Source organism: Ovis aries, chromosome 11 (genome assembly GCF_016772045.2).
Source record: "Ovis aries strain OAR_USU_Benz2616 breed Rambouillet chromosome 11, ARS-UI_Ramb_v3.0, whole genome shotgun sequence".
NCBI lineage: Eukaryota > Metazoa > Chordata > Mammalia > Artiodactyla > Bovidae > Ovis > Ovis aries.
In genome coordinates, this window is record NC_056064.1 from 47181008 (window position 1) to 47195841 (window position 14834).

A 14834-nucleotide genomic window follows, 5' to 3' on the forward strand; every position below is an offset into this window, starting at 1 on the left:
CCCTCCCCCACACTGATAACCACTAATTTTTTCTTTATATCTGTGAGTCTACCTTTTTTTAATTAAATTCACTAGTGTGTTGTAGTTTTTAGATTTCATAGATGAGTGAATCACTGTTGCCTTTCTCTGACTGACTGACTTCACTTATCATAAAGTCCTCCAAGTGTGTTCATGTTGGTACAAATGGAAAAATTTCCTTTTTTTTTTCTTTTGAAGGCTGAGTAGCATTCCATTGTATTTTATACCACATCTTCTTTATCCATTCATCTGTTGATGGGCACGTAAGTTACTTCCATATCTTGGCATTTATGAGTAATGCTACTGTGACCATGAGTAGCATTCCATTGTATTTTATACCACATCTTCTTTATCCATTCATCTGTTGATGGGCACGTAAGTTACTTCCATATCTTGGCATTTATAAGTAATGCTACTGTGACCATGAGTAGCATTCCATTGTATTTTATACCACATCTTCTTTATCCATTCATCTGTTGATGGGCACGTAAGTTACTTCCATACCTTGGCATTTATAAGTAATGCTACTGTGACCATTAGGGGGAATGTGTCTTTTCTGCTTGGTCTTTTTTTTTTTTTAAATCAAATATATACCCGGGAGTGAAGTTGCTTGGTTATATGGTAGTTCAGTTGTTAGTTCTTTGAGACACCTTCGTAGTGTTTTCCATAGTGGCTGCACCAGTTTACATTATCACCACCAACATGCGAGGATTCCCTTTTCTTTGCCATCATTTGTTACGTGTTTTCTTCTTGATGATAACCATTCTGATTAGTGTGATGTGATATCTCATTGTGATTTTGATTTTCATTTCCCTGATAACTAGTGATGTTGAGCATTTTTCCATTTACCTATTGGCTATCTGCGTTTCTTCTTTGGAAAAATGTCTATTTTCTTCTGCCCATTTTTTAATCAGGTTATTTGTTTTTTTGATGTTGAGTTGTATGAGTTATGTGTTTGCCAACTAAGGTCTGTCTAGTCAAGGCTATGGTTTTTCCAGTAGTCATGTATGGATGTGAGAGTTAGACTGTGAAGAAGGCTGAGTGCCAAAGAATTGATGCTTTTGAATTGTGGTGTTGGAGAAGACTCTTGAAAGTCCCTTGGACTGCAAGGAGATCCAACCAGTCCATTCTGAAGGAGATCAGCCCTGGGATTTCTTTGGAAGCAATGATGCTAAAGCTGAAACTCCAGTACTTTGGCCACCTCATGGGAAGAGTTGACTCATTGGAAAAGACTCTGATGCCGGGAGGGATTGGGGGCAGGAGAAGGGGACGACAGAGGATGAGATGGCTGGATGGCATCACTGACTCGATGGACGTGAGTCTGAGTAAACTCCGGGAGTTGGTGTTGGATAGGGAGGCCTGGCGTGCTGTGATTCATGGGGTCGCAAAGAGTCGGACACGACTGAGCAACTGAACTGAACTGTGTGTTATATTTAAATAAATAAAAATAAATAAACAACATTTTTAATGCAGTAGAATATTGGTCTTGGTTATTTTTCTGCCCATACAGTCCTACAATATTTACTTAAAATGTTAGGGAGTCTTAACTACAGTGGAAAATATGAAGATTAGAATTGAAGGAATTAAGTTAAATAATGCCTCCAAATAGTTGTGGATGTGTACTCATCCATTCTTACAGGCTTAAGGCAGAATATTTGGGGATGGGCATGTGGGGAAAGAAGGTTGGCAGGCAGAAACAAAGACCACTGTGACAAATTTCAGCAGTGAGGTGCCCAGTACATTCATTAGAGACTGCCAGGAGTTGTTTAGAAGCCTGTGTCCTTCCATAATTCTATAAGATCTGTCCTTGATTACTTTTGACTTCATTTCCTTTACCTGTACCTCTTGTTCTTGTTCACATCTTTTCAGTCATATTAGCCTCCTCCTGGCTCAGGAGTTTAATGCTTGTTCCCTTTGCCTGAAATGATAGCTCCCCTTCTCCAATAGGGACTTTATTTAGAAGTTTCCTTCTAAGTAAGGTCAAACCCTAACCCCTTCTTTATGTCTGCCTTTTTATTCTGTCTCCCCTTTTATATTTTCTCTCTGTTGTAATTATCACTAGTTATCTTATGATATGTCTTGGTTTTTTAAAAAATTATCTGTCCTTCCTATCTAATAAAAGTTTCATGATGAGTTTAATCTCTTTTCTACTGCTGTATCTTAGCACCTGCCTGGCATATAGTAAATACTCAGTAATATATGTTCTAAGAATGAGTAACATTTTAAAGAAGATAACTCTGGCATCAGTGTAAAAAAATGGACTGTAGTGAGGAGATACTAGTTGAGATGATGAAAAGGCTAAAGAAGTGACGATAGGAATAAAGAGGATACACAGGAAAGACATTTTTGAGGTAAAATAGGAAGGAAATGGCAACCCATTTCAATATTCTTGCCTGGAGAATCCTGTGGACAGAGGAGCCTGTCTGGTGGGTTGCTGTCCATAGGGTCGCACAGAGTCGGACACAACTGAAGCGATTTAGCAGTAGCAGCAGAAGGGATTTAATTAATAGAATGGCTCAGAAAGGAAAAGAATGGGAGGAAATAATTTGTCCTGAAATTTCCAGATAGAGAAACTGGCTAACTGGTGACATTGCTTTATTCCAAGCTTACGTTAGGTATACAGTGATTCGTATATTGAATGAGTAACTATCCAGAGATAGTTACCTTTTGCACTAAATTTTGCTTTCAAATGTAATTTATTCAAAAGTAAATAAATTTCTATTTTTTTCCATTTCTATTCTTCTGGGTTCCTTTCTAGTTTCCCTTATTTGAGCTTTGGGATTGTGCTTCCCCTGAACTTCAGGAAAATTTAATGTCACAAGTCTTTTTAGTACTGCATTGTAATATTAACTATTTCATCCCAAAAATCCATTTTCACCATCCATTGTCTGCCTTCATAGTTTGGTACTCTCATAGTTTACTGTTTACATTCTTGTTGCTAAAGAAGGAAGCTAGAGGAAGCTATATAGGGTTTATGCTGTCAGCCCAAGCCCTTTTGTGAGTGATATTTTCTGATTTAAAAGAAGTAAATGTCCATTCTTCCGTTTAGTTTCTGCCTATCTTCAACTTGTACAAGGTGCTTAAAGTTTAAAATAGTGGTCTCTTAATACTGATTGCAGTTCCCTTGATACAGCTGTTTTTGACTATTAATTCAAGCTTATATATTTTTAACAGCAAGGTTTTTTAAAAAGAGTAAGTGATTTAAACTGGTTTAATTTGCACACTATTCCTGCAGACCAATTACTTTAAAAATCCAAGTGGATGTTAGATATGTACTTAAACTTCTACATTCATAAATCTGAGAGTGTGCAATGAGAAATTAATATTTAGGAAATAGTCTAATTTTTAATTTGAAATTAGATTTAAATAGTGAGTTAAATATGTAATTTTTAAAAACGCTTTCTTTTTCATACATATATTTTAATATATAGTTATACTTTTATCCACTTAAAATTATCAGTTATTTTAACATCAATTTTTACAGTGAATATCTAGCTTTTTATTTTCTTATAAAATTTTACATATTTGAAATAAAGAAAACTCTTATAGATTTGTTTTTTGTAAATTTGTGATATTCTGTAGTCTCAGTTCAGTTCAGTTCAGTCACTCAGTCGTGTCCGACTCTTTGCAACCCCATGAATCGCAGCACGCCAGGCCTCCCTGTCCATCACCAACTCCCGGAGTTCACTCAGACTCACGTCCATCGAGTCCGAGATGCCATCCAGCCATCTCATCCTCTGTCGTCCCCTTCTCCTCCTGCCCCCAATCCCTCCTGGCATCAGAGTCTTTTCCAATGAGTCAACTCTTTGAATGACGTGGCCAAAGTACTGGAGTTTCAGCTTTAGCATCATTCCTTCCAAAGAAATCCCAGGGCTGATCTCCTTCAGAATGGACTGGTTGGGTCTCCTTGCAGTCCAAGGGACTCTCAAGAGTCTTCTCCAACACCACAGTTCAAAAGCATCAATTCTTCGGTGCTCAGCCTTCTTCACAGTCCAACTCTCACATCCGTACATGACCACAGGAAAAACCATAGCCTTGACTAGACGGACCTTAGTCAGCAAAGTAATGTCTCTGCTTTTGAATGTGCTATCTAGGTTGGTCATAACTTTTCTTCCAAGGAGTAAGCGTCCTTTAATTTCATGGCTGCAATCACCATCTGCAGTGATTCTGGAGCCCCCCAAAATAAAGTCTGACACTGTTTCCACTGTTTCCCCATCTATTTCCCATGAAGTGATAGGACCGGATGCCATGATCTTCGTTTTCTGAATGTTGCGCTTTAAGCCAACTTTTTCACTCTCCTCTTTCACTTTCATCAAGAGGCTTTTTAGTTCCTCTTCACTTTCTGCCATAAGGGTAGTGTCATCTGCATATCTGAGGTTATTGATATTTCTCCCGGCAGTCTTGATTCCAGCTTGTGCCTCTTCCAGTCCAGCGTTTCTCATGATGTACTCTGCGTATAAGTTACATAAGCAGAGTGACAATATACAGCCTTGACGTACTCCTTTTCCTATTTGGAACCAGTCTGTTGTTCCATGTCCAGTTCTAACTGTTGCTTCCTGACCTACATACAGATTTCTCAAGAGGCAGGTCAGGTGGTCTGGTATTCCCATCTCTTTCAGCATTTTCCAAAGTTTATTGTGATCCACACAGTCAAAGGCTTTGGCGTAGTCACTAAAGCAGAAATAGATGTTTTTCTGGAACTCTCTTGCTTTTCCATGATCCAGCGGATGTTGGCAATTTGAACTCTGGTTCCTCTGCCTTTTCTAAAACCAGCTTGAACATCTGGAAGTTCATGGTTCATGTATTGCTGAAGCCTGGCTTAGAGAATTTTGAGCATTACTTTATTAGCGTGTGAGATGACTGCAGTTGTGCGGTAGTTTGAGCATTCTTTGACATTGCCTTTCTTTGGGATTGGAATGAAAACGGACCTTTTCCAGTCCTGTGGCCACTGCTGAGTTTTCCAAGTTTGCTGGCATAATGACTGCAGCACTTTAACAGCATCATCTTTTAGGATTTGAAATAGCTCAACTGGGATTCCATCACCTCCACTAGCTTTGTTCGTAGTGATGCTTTCTAAGGCCCACTTAACTTCACATTCCAGGATGTCTGGCCCTAGAAGAGTGATCACACCATCGTGATTGTCTGGGTCATGAAGATCTTTTTTGTACAGTTCTGTGTATTCTTGCCACCTCTTCTTCATATCTTCTGCTTCTGTTAGGTCCATACCATTTCTGTCGTTTATCAAGCCCATCTTTGCATGAAATATTCCCTTGGTATCTTTAATTTTCTTGAAGAGATCTCTAGTCTTTTCCATTCTGTTGTTTTCCTCGATTTCTTTGCATTGATCGCTGAAGAAGGCTTTCTTATCTCTTCTTGCTGTTTTTTGGAACTCTGCATTCAGATGTTTATATCTTTCCTTTTCTCCTTTGCTTTTCGCCTCTCTTCTTTTCACAGCTATTTTTAAGACCTCCCCAGACAGCCATTTTGCTTTTTTGTATTTCTTTTCCATGGGGATGGTCTTGATCCCTGTCTCCTGTACAATGTCACGAACCTCAGTCCATAGTTCATCAAGCACTCTATCTATCAGATCTAGGCCTTTAAATCTATTTCTCACTTCCACTGTATAATCATAAGGGATTTGATCTAGGTCATACCTGAATGGTCTAGCGGTTTTCCCTATTTTCTTCAATTTCAGTCTGAATTTGGTAATAAGGAGTTCATGATTTGGGCCACAGTCAGCTCCTGGTCTTGTTTTTGTTGACTGTATAGAGCTTCTCCATCTTTGGCTGCAAAGAATATACTCAGTCTGATTTCGGTGTCGACCATCTGGTGATGTCCATGTGTAGAGTCTTCTCTTGTGTTGTTGGAATAGGGTGTTTGCTATGACCAGTGCATTTTCTTGGCAAAACTCTATTAGCCTTTGCTTTGCTTCATTCCACATTCCAAGGCCAAATTTGCCTGTTACTCCAGGTATTTCTTAACTTCCTACTTTTGCATTCCAGTTCCCCGTAATGAAAAGGACGTCTTTTTTGGGTGTTAGTTCTAAAAGGTCTTGTAGGTCTTCATAGAACCGTTCAACTTCAGCTTCTTCAGCGTTACTGGTTGGGGCGTAGACTTGGATTACCATGACATTGAATGGTTTGCCTTGGAAACGAACAGAGATCATTCTGTTGTTTTTGAGATTGCATCCAAGTACTGCATTTCGAACTCATTTGTTGACCACGATGGCTACTCCATTTCTTCTGAGGGATTCCTGCCCGCAGTAGTAGATATAATGGTCATCTGAATTAAATTCACCCATTCCAGTCCATTTTAGTTCACTGATTCCTAGAATGTCGACATTCACTCTTGCCATCTCTTGTTTGACCACTTCCAATTTGCCTTGATTCATGGACCTGACATTCCAGGTTCCTATGCAATATTGCCCTTTACAGCATATGACCTTGCTTCTATCACCAGTCACATCCACAGCTGGGTATTGATTTTGCTTTGGCTCCATCCCTTCATTCTTTCTGGAGTTATTTCTCCACTGATTTCCAGTAGTGTATTGGGCACCTACCCACCTGGGGAGTTCCTCTTTCAGTATCCTATCATTTTGCCTTTTCATACTGTTCATGGGGTTCTCAAGGCAAGAATACTGAAGTGGCTTGCCATTCCCTTCTCCAGTGGACCACATTCTGTCAGACCTCTCCACCATGACCTGCCCTTCTTGGGTTGCCCCGTGGGCATTGCTTAGTTTCATTGAATTAGACAAGGCTGTGGTCCTTGTGTGATTAGATTGACTAGTTTTCTGTGAGTATGGTTTCAGTGTGTCTGCCCTCTGATGCCCTCTTGCAACACCTGCCATCTTACCTGGGTTTCTCTTACCTTGGGTGTGGGGTATCTCTTCACGGCTGCTCCAGCTAAGTGCAGCCACTGCTCCTTACCTTGGATGAGGGGTATCTCCTCACCACCGCCCTTCCTGACCTTCAACATGGGATCGCTCCTCTAGGCCCTCCAGTGCCCGCGCAGCCACCACTCCTTGGACGTGGTGTGGCACTTCTATAGTCTAGTCATCCCTTAATCTCCTCGTGTATAATATAATCACACTCACTTCTACTTGTGACATATGGGAATTTTAGTAAATATACATACATGTACTCATGATAGTAAAGGTTAACAGCAGAGCCAAGAAATAAATGAATTGCTAAAAGGAAAATAGTATCTTTTAAAAATTGCTATGGTATAGCATTCATAGACTCTTTCTAAAAAAATATATATTTATTTATTTGGCTGCATTGGGTCTTAGTTACTTCTCTCTAGAGGTGACATGCGGGCTTGCTTTCCCTGTAGGGAAAACAAGTTCGATCCCAGGGCAGGGATCGACCCCTCATCCCCTACCCTGTAAGGCAGATTCTGAACTACTGGGCCATCAGGGAAGTCCCACATTCATAGACTTATCCTCAAGGAACTCTAGAATATATTTTTATAAAAGGAAAAGCAGCTGTAGTACAAGTTGTCTGTCTTTAAAGAAACTCAGTAACCAAAAATTTAAACAAGCTCTGCACACCCACCTCATTTTCTTGGATCTTTTTGTGTTCATGTTTTCTTTGATTTCTTGGAGAAAAATAGGTTAATTCACTCTTTCTCTACATTCAGAGTATTCTGATTTGGGAGTCATGATTTTCTTTTATTCATCCATCAATATCCTGTCATCAAGAATCCTGTTTGTTTTTTTTTTTTTTTTTTTTTAAGAAGAGTTCCAAATGTATCTTCAATGCCTTGAAAGCCGTATCTGCCAATAGATGAAGGTGGGGGACCGTGTGGTGTATTCTAGCAGCTATAAGAGTTTTCTGTTCCTCAAAAGTAGGGTGAATTAGAAAGTTGCTGAAAAGAATGGACAGTTAATCACTCGTCAATTAATGCAGTGTTTTGTGTTACATGCTAAAAAGTTAATGTTATATCCTTAAGGCCTCAATGAGCCATTGTAGGATTTTACACTGGTAAGTAAGAAAAGATTTCAACCTCTGAACTCAGTACCTCTGCCCCACATTTACTAAATTTGAGCTTTCTAGAGGAAAGAAGAATTTTTTTGTTAAAATTTAAATTGGATTAGATCTTATAGTCATTTTTTATTTGCTCTTATAGCAGTTAGAATGGTTATAGTTACCAAAGATCTAATTTAGAATGACCCAGATATGAAGGGAATTTATTAGTTCGCATAATAAAGAATTTTAGAGGTGTGGTGATTATAGATCAGTTAATTCTGAAGCTTGATAGCATCATCAAGGACCCAGTTTCTTTGCAGCTTTCTGCTCTGCCATCTTTAGAATTTTTGTTCTTCTTCTCAGGCTTGTCCTTGTGTAGGTACACAGGGACTGCCATATCTTCAATTTGGATATCCACACACTATGTTGTTCAAAGTCAGGTAGAACAACTGGCCCTTTCCTGGGTCCATCTTTAAGATAAAGAACTTTCCTGAAAGCTACTGCTTTCCCATTTGCCTCATGTGCCACTGGCCAAATTATAGCACATAACCTTTTTTATACCGGTTAATGGAATTTCAGTTGATGTTCTTAAGATTCATTTACTAATTAAGGTTTGGCTCTGAGGCTAGGGAGAAGATCAGCCAGCCTCATTTGAAAAATAATAATAAAAATTGGGATTTTGTTAGTATAAAAGAAGGTAGATAACCAGTGGAGCCTACCAGTTTAATTTACTGATGTAGTAAATTTGTTTGTTTGTTACTGATGTACGGATTTGTTTGTTTATTTTTAAAATTAGTGGTGTTTCCCATGCCAAGAGTTAGAAAGCAAGCCCAAATAGGAAAGGCACGACCTCTTTACATTTGTCTGTAATGCTGGTGTTTTGCTATGAATTTTTAGGTGATACAGAGCTACTGTGGTGTGACTCAGTCTCTTTGAGGTTTACCCACTGTGAAAATCTTTAAAGACTTGGTTTCTGATCCGCGAAGCTGAGGATTGGGTCCTAAACCATAGGATTTTACTCCTAAACATAGGACAAAGACTTTGCCTGGGAAACAAGCCTGCCAGTCATCTCAGAAGACAGATTTCTGTGATTGTTCCTGGTGAGGGGAATTCTTTTTGTGTCTATAAGGGACCAGGTTTTCAAAAACAAATATTTGGAATAGATTTGTCTGCCTTTTTTTTTAGTCAGATAACCACACACACACACACACACACACACACACACACACACACACACTTGTAATAACTTCACACACACACACACACACACACACACACACACACACACGTAAGAACTTGCCTGCTTGAGAAGGGGAATGTTTAGTGGGAGAAAGACATTATTGAAATAAAAAATTAATTTTTTTTCAAAATAATGCCTAGGTTTACTCTAAAATTTACCTTCAGCCTCATTCTATTACTGCTGAGATTTTTCATATCAGCCATTTCTTTACTCAGAATTTTGTGTTGCCTTGCCAGTCTTTGTTCCCATCTTAAAGACTGTTAGTCCAACTGCTAGTAAATCTCCATTCTGTTAACCTTCCAATTGCTTCATACTCTGAGGCTTCAGTACTATTAGATACTATTTAAATGCTGCTTTCCTTCCTCTTTCTCTGTGTTCTATCTTTTCATCCCTGATTATACAGTGAGTACCTACTATGGGCCAGGTAAAGTCCTGAGGGGTGCAGTTTATTTACACCTATACGACATAGATCCTGTTAGATTTGATTATATGGTACAAGTAATTCAATATAATTAAAATATAATGCAAGAAGTATTATGAAAAAGTTCTACACAGGATACTGTTGGAGCATAGAGGAAGGACTCCATCTGAGACTGGGAAATAGAACAGTTCTTGGAGGAGGTAGTGGCTCTCATTGAATGTAAATAGTAGTCTAGCCATTTTGAGAAATGGAGAAAGGTAAGTTTCAGGAAGAGGATACAGCAAATATAAAGCCATGAAGTTGTAAGAGAGCTTGACAATTAGTAGATGGAATGAGGATTGCTAAAGAGTAGTTCCCAGAAAGGGGGTGTGTGTGATGGTGGGCAGGCAAAATAATACATCATCTTTAGGAGTAACTGCAATGGCAACCAAATGAGAGTGATCAGAACCTAAAATAAGAGGGTGGCAGTGAGCACAGAGAGATGTCAGGAAAGGATCAACCGAACTTGATTGATTGGGTGTGGGTCCAGTGAAGTAAGAGCCATGGCTTTATTCATTCACTCAACAGAATACTGACTGAACACTTGTTGTGTGCTAGGCACCGTTAGAGCTACTGGAGGTACAAGTAGTGCTGTAGATCAAGTTACTGTCCTAGTTACAGTTCAGTCTCTCAGTCATGTCCAACTCTTTGGATCCCATGGACTGCAGCACACCAGGCCTCCCTGTCCATCACCAACTCCCGGAGTTTACTCAAACTCATGTCCATTGAGTCGGTGATGCCATCCCACCATCTCATCCTCTGCCGGCCCCTTCTCCTCCCACCTTTAATCTTTCCCAGCATCGGTCTTTTCAGATGAGTCAGTTCTTCACATCAGGTGGCCAAAGTATTAGAGTTTCAGCTTCAGCATCAGTTCTTCCAATGAATATTCAGGACTGATTTCCTTTAGGATGGACTGGTTGGATCTCCTTGCAGTCTAAGGGACTCTCAGGAGTCTTCTCCAACACCACAGTTCAAAAACATCAATTCTTTGCTGCTCAGCTTTCTTCACAGTCCAACTCTCACATCCATACATGACTACTGGAAAAACCATGGCTTTGACTAGACGGGCCTTTGTTGGCAAAGAAATGTGTCTGCTTTTTAATATGCCTAGTTATGTAGTAACTCACAGGATTGATTCAAGGGTGACACCATGTTCTGGCTTGGGTGCCTGGGTATACTGTGGTTGCCATTCACTTGAGGTTTGAGGGGGAATGTAATGAAATCAGTCTTAGGACAGTAAGTTTGAGGGGATGATGGGATATCTGGGGGAAGTTAGATATTTGGGTTAGGCTTCCGGAGGAAAAGGCAGAGTAAGAGATCTTAGAACTGTATAGTAGTGATTGAAGTTTTAAAAACTATCATAAGGTAAAATTTACTTGGGGGTGTGTGTATGGCATTCACGTTCAATTAGTTTGAATACACACATTGATGTATGTAGCTGCTGCTGCTGCTAAGTCGCTTCAGTCGTGTCCAACTCTGTGCGACCCCATAGACGGCAGCCCACCAGGCTCCTCCGTCCATGGGATTTTCCAGGCAAGAGTACTGGAGTGGGGTGCCATCGCCTTCTCCAATGTGGTGCCACCACACAATTAGTGTACATGATGGTACAGATTCTGTTATGATACCCTTTTCTAGTCATAACCTTCTGCCACCACTAGTCCTAGAAACCAGTGCACTATTTATTCTCTATCTCTGTAGTTTTTAAAATTTCTTCAAAGAATGTCATTTAATGGAAAATGGAATAATACAGCTTTTTTAAGACTGGCTCCTTTTGTTCTGCATAATACCTTTGAGATTCATCCAAGTTGGTCCTGCAACATTGTTCTTTCTTATTGTCCAGCGATACGCCATTGTATAGATATAATACAGTTCGTTTATTCACTCACATTGTTTATTCATTCACCCACTGAAGAACATTTGGATTGTTTCCCATTTTGGGGCAATTATGAATAGAGCCACTATAAACATTCATAGGCAGGTTTTTGTGTGCTCATAAGTTTTTATTTCTCTAGGGTCAGTGCCTAGGAGTAAGACTGTTGGATTTTATGGTAAGATTATGTTTAACTCTATAAGAAACTGCCACGCTGCTTTTCAGAATGACTGTACCATGTTCGTTCCCAGCAGCTGTGTATGACAGTTCCCGTTGTCTCATATCCTTGCTAGCACTTGGTATTGTCAATATATTTTTCATTTTAGCCACTCTATTAAAATGTGTACTGGTATCTCATTGTGATTTTAATGTTCTCTAATGGTGAATGACGTGGAACATCTTTTCATGTGCCTATTTTGCTTTTTGTATATCCTCTATGGTGAAGCGTCTGTTTAGATCTTTTGTCTAGTTTTTAATTAGGTTGTTTGTTTTCTTACTATTGAGTTTTGAGAGTTCATTGCATATTCTAGATATAGGTCCTTTTTGGGATATGTGATTTACTTATTTTGCTTTTCTCATAACAGTGAGTTTTGCAGAGCAAAGGTTTAATTTTGATGAAGTTTAATTTTTTTTTAAATGGATCATGGTTTGGTGTTTGTGTGTGTGCGTGTGCTCAGCCTCTCAGTTGTGTCCAGCTCTTTGCAGCTGCATGGGCTGTAGCCCACCAGGCTCTTCTGCCCATGAATTTTTCAAGCAAGAATACCGGTGTGGAGTGTGTTGCCATTTTCTTCTCCAGGGGGTTCTTCCCCACCCAGGGATTGAACCTGCGTCTCCTGCATTGGCAGGCGGATTCTTTGCCACGGAACCACCTGGGAAGCCCCTAGGCATTTGGTATCATAGCTAGAAACTCTGCCCAACCTAGCCATAAAGATTTCTCTTACTTTTTTTCCTTAAAACTTTTAGGCCTTTTTATATTCTGTCTGAGGTAAAAGTTGATGTGCATGTTTTTTTTTTTTTGCATCTGCATGTGCAGTTGTTCCAGCACCATTGTTGAAAGGCTATATCTCTTTTGCTCTGATTGCTTTTACACCATTGTCACAAATCAGTTGACCGTACTTGCTTGGGTCTGTTCTGTTCTGCTGGTCTGTTTCTATCAGTTTACCAGTACCACACTGTCTTGATTACTGTAGCTTTATAGTAAGTCTTAATACAGAGTATAGTGATTCTTACCACTTGGTTGTTTTTTCATACTTGTTTAAGATATTTTAGATCCTTTATCCTTCTATATATGTTTTAGAAATGTATGAAAGATGTAACAGTCTATGAAAACATCCTTCTGGGATACTTGTTAGAATTGCATTAAATCTATAGAATTGGAGTAGAATTAAAATCTTTCCATGTGGGATCTTCCAGTCCATGAACATATGTTTTCGTTTATTTAGGTCTTATTTGATGTCTTTCATCAGCACTTTGTAATTCTAGCATACAGATCTTGTATTTGTTTTGTTAGCTTTGTAACTATTTCTTCTCTTTTAACTATTGTGTGTTTGAAGTTTTGGTTTCTAATTGTGCATTGCTAAATATATAAAAGTATAAATGAATAACTTAAAAATATGATTTTTTTCACATTGTGCTGTGACCTTGCTAAACTTAATTCTTAATTTTAAGAGGCTTTTTGGGGAGAGGGATTGTTTGCTTTGGACAGATTTGTTTGAATTTTTTAAGTATAAAATAATGTCTTTTGAGAACAGGAATAGCTTTATTTCTTCCTTTCCAGTCTGTATGCACTGATGAGTACTTCTAGTCTGATGAGAGCTAAGAGTGGTGAGAGGGTGTTCTTGCCTTGGTCATGATCTTTGGGGTTTACCACTAAGTATGATGTAGGTTTTTTGTAGATATTCTTTATCCAGCTGAGGAAATTTCCCTCTACTCCTAGTTTTGTGGGTTTTTTTTTTTTGTTTATCATGAATAGATTTAAAATTTGTTAAATGCTCTTTCTACATCAAGTGATATGATCAAATGATTTTTCTTTGAATCATTAATACTACGTGAGTGATTTGTTTTTGTTGTTCAGTCTCTAAGTCATGTCCAACTCTTTTTGACCCCATGGACTATAGCCTGCCAGGTCCTCTGTCATGGGATTTCCCAGGCAGGAATACTGGAGTGGGTTGCCATTTCCTTCTCTGGGGGATCTTCCCCACTCAGGGATTGAACCTGAGTCTCCTGTATTGGCAGGTGGATTCTTCACCACCGAGCCACCTAGGAAGCCCACGTAAGTGATTATGTGAGTGATTTCAAATGTTCACTAGCTTATTAGCATTCCCAGGATAAATCCCTCTTGGTGTATGTGGTGGTGGTTGTTGTTTTAAATACATTACTGAATTTGATTTGCTAATACTTTGTTGAGTTTATATGTTTTTATATTCACGAGAGATGTCAGTCTATAGTTTTTTGTAATGCCAGCTTTGATATCACAGTGATTTTGTCTTCATAAAATGAGTTGGGGATGTTCCTTTACTCCTGTTTTCTGGAAGAAATTATGTAGAATTGTTGTTTCTTTAAATGTTTGTGAATGTAGAATTCACCTGTGAAACCATCTGGGCCTGGAGATTCTTTTTGTAAAGGTTTTTTAATCACAAACTTTATTTAATAGTTATAGGAATATTCAGGTTACTATTTAATCTTGGGTGAGTCTCAGTAGTTATTAATTATTTATTAGAAGATGTGTTTAGGAATCCAGGTTTTGCTACTGACCAGCTATGTGACCTTGAGAAAGGTGCTTTAAGCACTAACCTCACCAGTTCTTCATTTGTTCATCTGAAAAATTAAAGCGTTAGATTTGTCTTCTTTAAGGTTTCTCTGTTTTCAAATCCTGTAATTCCGGTAGAATGAGAATGTGTATGTTTGAAGTTTATGTGAAAGAATTGTGAGCCTCTGTTTTTTTGTTTCATCTGTCAGTGTTTGAACAATGGTTTACTTAGATTCACTTTGCCTTTTAACAGAGAAGTTCTGTATTTTCTTCTTATCAGTGGATTATTTGTTGATGAAAAGTTATGGTTAGAGGCAGGCCTTTTTATGTACTTATTCATGACATACTTAAATGGTATGTGAAAAATTACTTTTATAAGCTATTTATATAACAAGATGTGAGACATATCGCATTACTTTCTAATGTTATACTTTCTTGAAAAAACTATTAATTAAAATTTTTTTAAATGTTAGAAATATTTCTTTCAATGATAATTCTTCTGAATCTTCATAATTTGGTAATTAGTCTAC

General features: G+C 38.6%; 1 protein-coding gene across 7 annotated transcripts in view; it reads left to right on the plus strand.

The window, feature by feature from the left end:
* Window positions 1-14834, plus strand: part of TANC2 (tetratricopeptide repeat, ankyrin repeat and coiled-coil containing 2) — a 371608-nt gene that overhangs the window by 61092 nt on the left and 295682 nt on the right. The window lies entirely within an intron of this gene.